The following is a 5,623-nucleotide window of genomic DNA, read 5'->3' as shown; positions in this document are numbered from 1 at the left end:
CAGCACCATGGCAAAGAGAGGGAGAAAAGGAGGGAGGCTCTTTGCCTTTCCACCAGCACCAACACCTACTTGACAAACCAAAGCAGGGGATCTACCCAAGCTTAAAAAAAAAACAAAACCCTAAACCAACAAAAAAAGCAGTTAGCTTTTACTCATACCAATTCCTAGTTTTCTACCACATATTCTAAGATATAAGGAAGGGGAATGAAGAAGCAGGAACAGGCAGGACACCTCCCTCAATCACAGCACCAGTTTAGGCTGTCTTAGGGACCACTGGTGGAATGACCATGTACATGAAGAGCACACAGGAAGGCAGCGGAGCCTGCTAGCGAGCAGGAGCCCAGCACTGCACAGCTCCAGCCTGACACATCCCATTTTATTTTTCTCTCCAAGTTAGAGAAGAAACGTGCCAGAATAAACTCAGTGGCAACCGAAGCTTCTCAAAGAGCCACCGATCACTGTCGCCTATTATTTTGCTTCTGTGCAAGGCAGCGGTGCCAGCTCCCACTTGAGTTCTTGCACTTGAGGGAGCTGCTCCGTCTCACAGTTCTCCCCAAGGATGCCGCATGTTCCAGCCACGGGTGCAAGCCGTTCAAGAGTGCTTTACACTTTGCTTTTGGCACCTGTACTGAACCCTCAGAGAGATGATCCTTGCCTCCTGCAGATGCCAAGACACACTTTGCCCCCAGATCCATCCCGCCCAAGTCAGGGTGAAGCTCTGCCAGGAGGCCTGCAGCATTTTTCCTTCTCCATTTCAGTAGTTTCTGATGCAAGTTTTTGCCGTTGCTGTTTGCACAAGGCATTTCAGAGCTATTGAAGCCTCTGAATTTCTAACACATGACTATGTGAGAGCACTGGAACACACACCATGAAGAGTTGGAACTTGCTGCGAATCAGTTCCTCTGTTATTTAGAGATGGCAAAAGGTAATATATGGGCAAATCAGAGTTGAAAAAGCACTTGCCATAGAAGTACAGGGAGTTCTTAAGGTACTGATCTTTTTGCAAGGTAACAGGTAAGAAAAGATTTCCAGATCTAAACAACGTATTTCATGAAGTTATTAAAGTTTACAACAACTCAAATGCCCAAGGTACAGGATGGCAAGATTCCCATCTACAACGGCTACAGCATTACTAATAGCACTTACCGATCCCCCATAACTGGTACTAACTCATTTTCAAATCACATATTGGAGGTTTAAAAAGAAAGACTAAGAAACACCTCTTCCTTTTAATATGTAACCCTCAGCATTATATACAAAACATGCATTGTATAATACCCAAAAGGTGAATAGATGTTTTTATTGTTTGGGGAAGAGCTGGAGCTGACATATAATAACTTAGCTGCTGAATGCTGCTTAAAGCAGTTTTGGACCAAGTGTAAATGTATTTACACCTAATGAAGTGAGATTAAACAAGTGCTCCCATTCCCAACCCTGCATTTTCTTTATCAATGCAGACCTTGTATTTATTGCACAGGATTAAAATCCCCTGTTTACAGTACCCATGATGACTGTTAACCAATATAAGACGAGGGAGGCACTGGCTCCCATAGTTTAAAAAACTCACTCTCACTAGTTCATTGATATTACTCAGGCTCACAGTGTAATTGTAAATGCACAGCTGTGATACAACAACAAAATATCTATGTGGCACAAGAGAATTCAAACAAAATTGAGAATCGGAAAAAAAGCTTTTTCCACCTTCCTTCCCCACTGCCAGCACTAGTTTCTCAAGCACCAACTCAAAGACATTTGAAGAACTTTGCTGCCCATCTCCACTTCCTTCTGCATGTGACTTCTCCCCGAGCCAGCAGATAATGCTTGTGTTCCCCTTTCATTCATGTTTTCTGAAGACTGCCTAAATATAGTAGCTGGTACCTCATAGAAATACCGTCTCTGTACACCCTATAGCAGCATTAAATGCAGCAGAACATTTTAGACTGGAATCCTGCAAGTTGAGGAATGTTTTTTAATTAAAAAGTTATAAATTAAGCAGCAGTTAGCTCTTCCCATACATGACTACACCCAGCTGGCACTATAATCTATATGCAAATAAAGTTCTGAGGGCATTTTTGTATCTGCCTAGGGAAACAAAGGCAACTATTTGTGTTTCTATACAGAGCAGCAGCACTGGAAACACAGGCTGAAGGGCCTTACTGCCTCAGAATAACTGTAGGTGCTATGCTACAAAAACCCACAGTATCCCACATTACAACAGGTGTGGAAAATATTGCTTTTAAAATTACCCAGTTAAAGATTAATCATCCAGCAATGATTACAAAGGTCACTTTGCAGTGATAAAAATTATTACCATTAGAAGAACTGGAAAAGAAAATTAGAAAAAGCATGGCTAGCAATACAGTTTCCTTTTCTTTAAAGTAATCGAGTTCAACCCATACTGAACTTCACATCTTTGTATTTTTTTGTATTTTATTTTAAACTTTTAAAAACATATCTGATCCAAAATGCCTTTCCAGTTTAATAGCTACCAGTGAAGCAAAAGCTGTGGCCTACATTTTGCCCACAGCCCAGGCCAGAACGAACAATGAAGCCAGAACAGATGCTGAGGCCTCGCCTTAATTTTTTTTTTCCCCCCTGAATAATAGGAGTCCACTCATTCTTTCCTACAAGCAGGTGGCACCAATGTGCAGCCATAGATGAGGTCTGAATAACTATATAAGCAAACAGCCTTTCAATATACACTTTAAGTGTGTAAAATTATTTTTTCTACATGCATGCAATTCCAATCTGAGCTCTGAACTGAGTTCTGCATACACAAACCCTGCAACCCATACAGGAGCAGGAAATACATTAACATAAAATCAGAAACATGAATATACACACACACTCAGTATTGAGAAGCACACCTCTGCTAATCACGACAGGCTTTTGTCTAGACATGGCTGGGGTTTTGTACTGAAACGTGAAAGGCTTGGAGTTTGTTTAAAGAAAAAGTTAGGTATAAAATTAAGAGGAGAAACAGAAATATGCATTTGATTAAGATTTTACCATAGATCTCTTGCAAGCCTTTGATAGAATATAAAAATTTGCACCATCCACTTTTTTTTTTTTTAAACAAGGAGGGCTAGTAACTACACTACAGTGATCCTGAATGCATAACCAAAACCAGGCAACCAGAACAAAGCAAAAGCCTGCAGTGCACACATCAGTTTGGAACTACAAGGCTCACCTCCCCTCCCCAGCGCACTTCTCCCCATTCAACATCACCAAGAGCATCCCTGGCCTCCCCAGGCTGTGGTTCAGAGTCACAGCAGCTCCAGAGCTCCATCATGAGAACTGGGATAGGACTGGACTGGACCCATGCCGCCCCAGCAGTCAGTAGCAACAAAAGTAAGCACCACACACGTGGCCTCACGGGCCCCACACACCCTACGGCTACCACCCCACAACCCACAGCTGCCACGCTGGGCCCTACATCCTGCCACTGATCCTGGGAACCCCTGCACACTCACAGCTCTACAAAAAAAGACATCAGTGCAGGATGTCCACAGAGCCACACAGTGAACCATTTTAAAGTTTGTTAAAAATAGGTAAATGCATGCACACGATTAGTTCTAAGAGCCAAGCTACAAGCTGAGCCAAGCTACAGTGAGCCAACTACTGTTGGTTTCTGTTCAAATCTCCATGAATGCTGCTGCCCCAACAAGAAGAGATTTCCTTCCCTCCATGCTATTTCCCTTCTGCTTTCATTTAGGTGACCAAGTCACCACACAAACATGCCTACATGTACACAAGATCCATATATAGAATTTAATACACAAAAAGTGATGAACAATAACATAGTACAGTTTCCTCAAGCGCCAACAAATGTCTAGGCACTGCCAAATCTATTTGAAGCCAAACAGTCTACTGACAGGGAAGCAAACACAAGGCAAACACATCTTCCTCTTTCCATCATACATCTTGATTCTGCTACCTCCCCTGTTCCTTGACAATCAGCAACTCCTACACATTCATACGGTCTCCCATTTCTTTACTAAGACAGCCAGCCCTCAGCTCTTCCCTCCCACTGAATGGGATCCTCTGTTGTGTTCCCTTAACCCCAGCAAGAAGAGCTGTTTGGGCTCAGTCCTGCCCAGTATTCACAGGCAACACTTACGAATAACAAGACCAGGACCAGAAGAGACTTCCTGAGCCTGGCACTGTATCTGCATCATTCATGGGCAGCGGGAGGAAAGTCCATCAAATCATGTAATCCTTTCTGAACCATTTGTAATTTTGGCATTTACAACATCCTGTGGCAGAGTGCTACAATTTAATTATATTTTTGTTGTCTGAAGGAGAACAAAGAAAGCCCATGCACACACTCCCTTCTCAGCTCAGAAGCTGCTATCCAGTCATTGCATTTGGTGGCCCCCTTTCCTGCCTTATGAGAAGCAGAGAATAACTGCGCCCTGCTCACCTCCTCAGTGTCTTTTGCTGTTTTACAGACCCTCTACCATGCTCCTCTTGGTCATCTGTTTTCCGAGCTAGACAGTCTGGGCTTTTCTGCTTCTCCCTCATACGGAGACAGGCAACAAGAACAATTCCTGTACTTTATCTCATTGTCTTACAGCTCTGAGAAGCATATATGCATGGCGGAGGGATGGAAATGGGGCACAACCGGAACTGTACGCAGTGTTAAAAATTAGGGTATGCCACAGGATTTATAAAATATGCTATAATGAGGTTCTGTTTTTTTCTCAGACGCTTTCATAACAGCTTTTAACAATACATTTGCCTTTTCACTATTACGACTGAGTTGATAAAAAAACACTATGACTCCCAAAATCTTAATCTGGAAAGGCAACAGCTCATTTAGAGACCACTACCATACACATAGAGTTAAGGGCTCTTCCACCCTACCCTACAACCCTCTCCAAATATTACTTAGCACACAACTGTCACCTACCATTTTTATAGCCATGCTGTCACAAAACTGAACAGGTTGCCCATTCCCCCCCATCCAGCAGATACCCACACTCCCCCTGTCTCCTCCTCCTGTTCACATACAGCCTTTACACACCAACAATGGGACAATCCAGCTCTTAGTAGTAAAAGTCAAAAGTGAGAAACAACAAGATATGTATGTCATTCGAAACAGCAAATACACAAGTGTCACTTTATTTGGAGAGTGAGGAGTACACAGTGGCTCCTCTCCAGCCCCTGGCTCCAGAACACCTCTGGCTTCCCAAGGCTTCTTCCCCCAGGAGACATGACACAAGGAGCAAGAACCCAGTGTAGGGTTTGTCAGACCTTATGGCTCCCCCTCCAGTCCCTTTCCTGTTAAAAAACAATGCTGTTTAGACCACCAACCCAAGTACGCCCACTCCGTGGCTCTAGCCACCCTTTCCCATTTCCCAGCACCCTTTGGGGAATGAGAAGAGGAATAAAAAACGGGAAAGAGGGACCAGCACTTTTGCCTCTGCTCAGAAGAGCCACTCCTACCACCCCAGCTTTAGAAAGCACTTAACCTTCTTACTCATAGAGCAGACCTCATTTCCCCTGCAAAGCTTCGAACTTGATCTTCATAGGCCTGCACAAGCACTGGCAACCCAAACAAGCAGCATTTTATTCGTCTTTCCCACACACTAAGGACCAGCTGGCCTGTTTCTATTGCCCA

The sequence above is a fragment of the Phaethon lepturus genome, unplaced genomic scaffold, assembly GCF_000687285.1.
Source record: "Phaethon lepturus isolate BGI_N335 unplaced genomic scaffold, ASM68728v1 scaffold34208, whole genome shotgun sequence".
NCBI classification, from domain to species: Eukaryota; Metazoa; Chordata; class Aves; order Phaethontiformes; family Phaethontidae; genus Phaethon; species Phaethon lepturus.
This window is presented reverse-complemented; position numbering follows the sequence as displayed.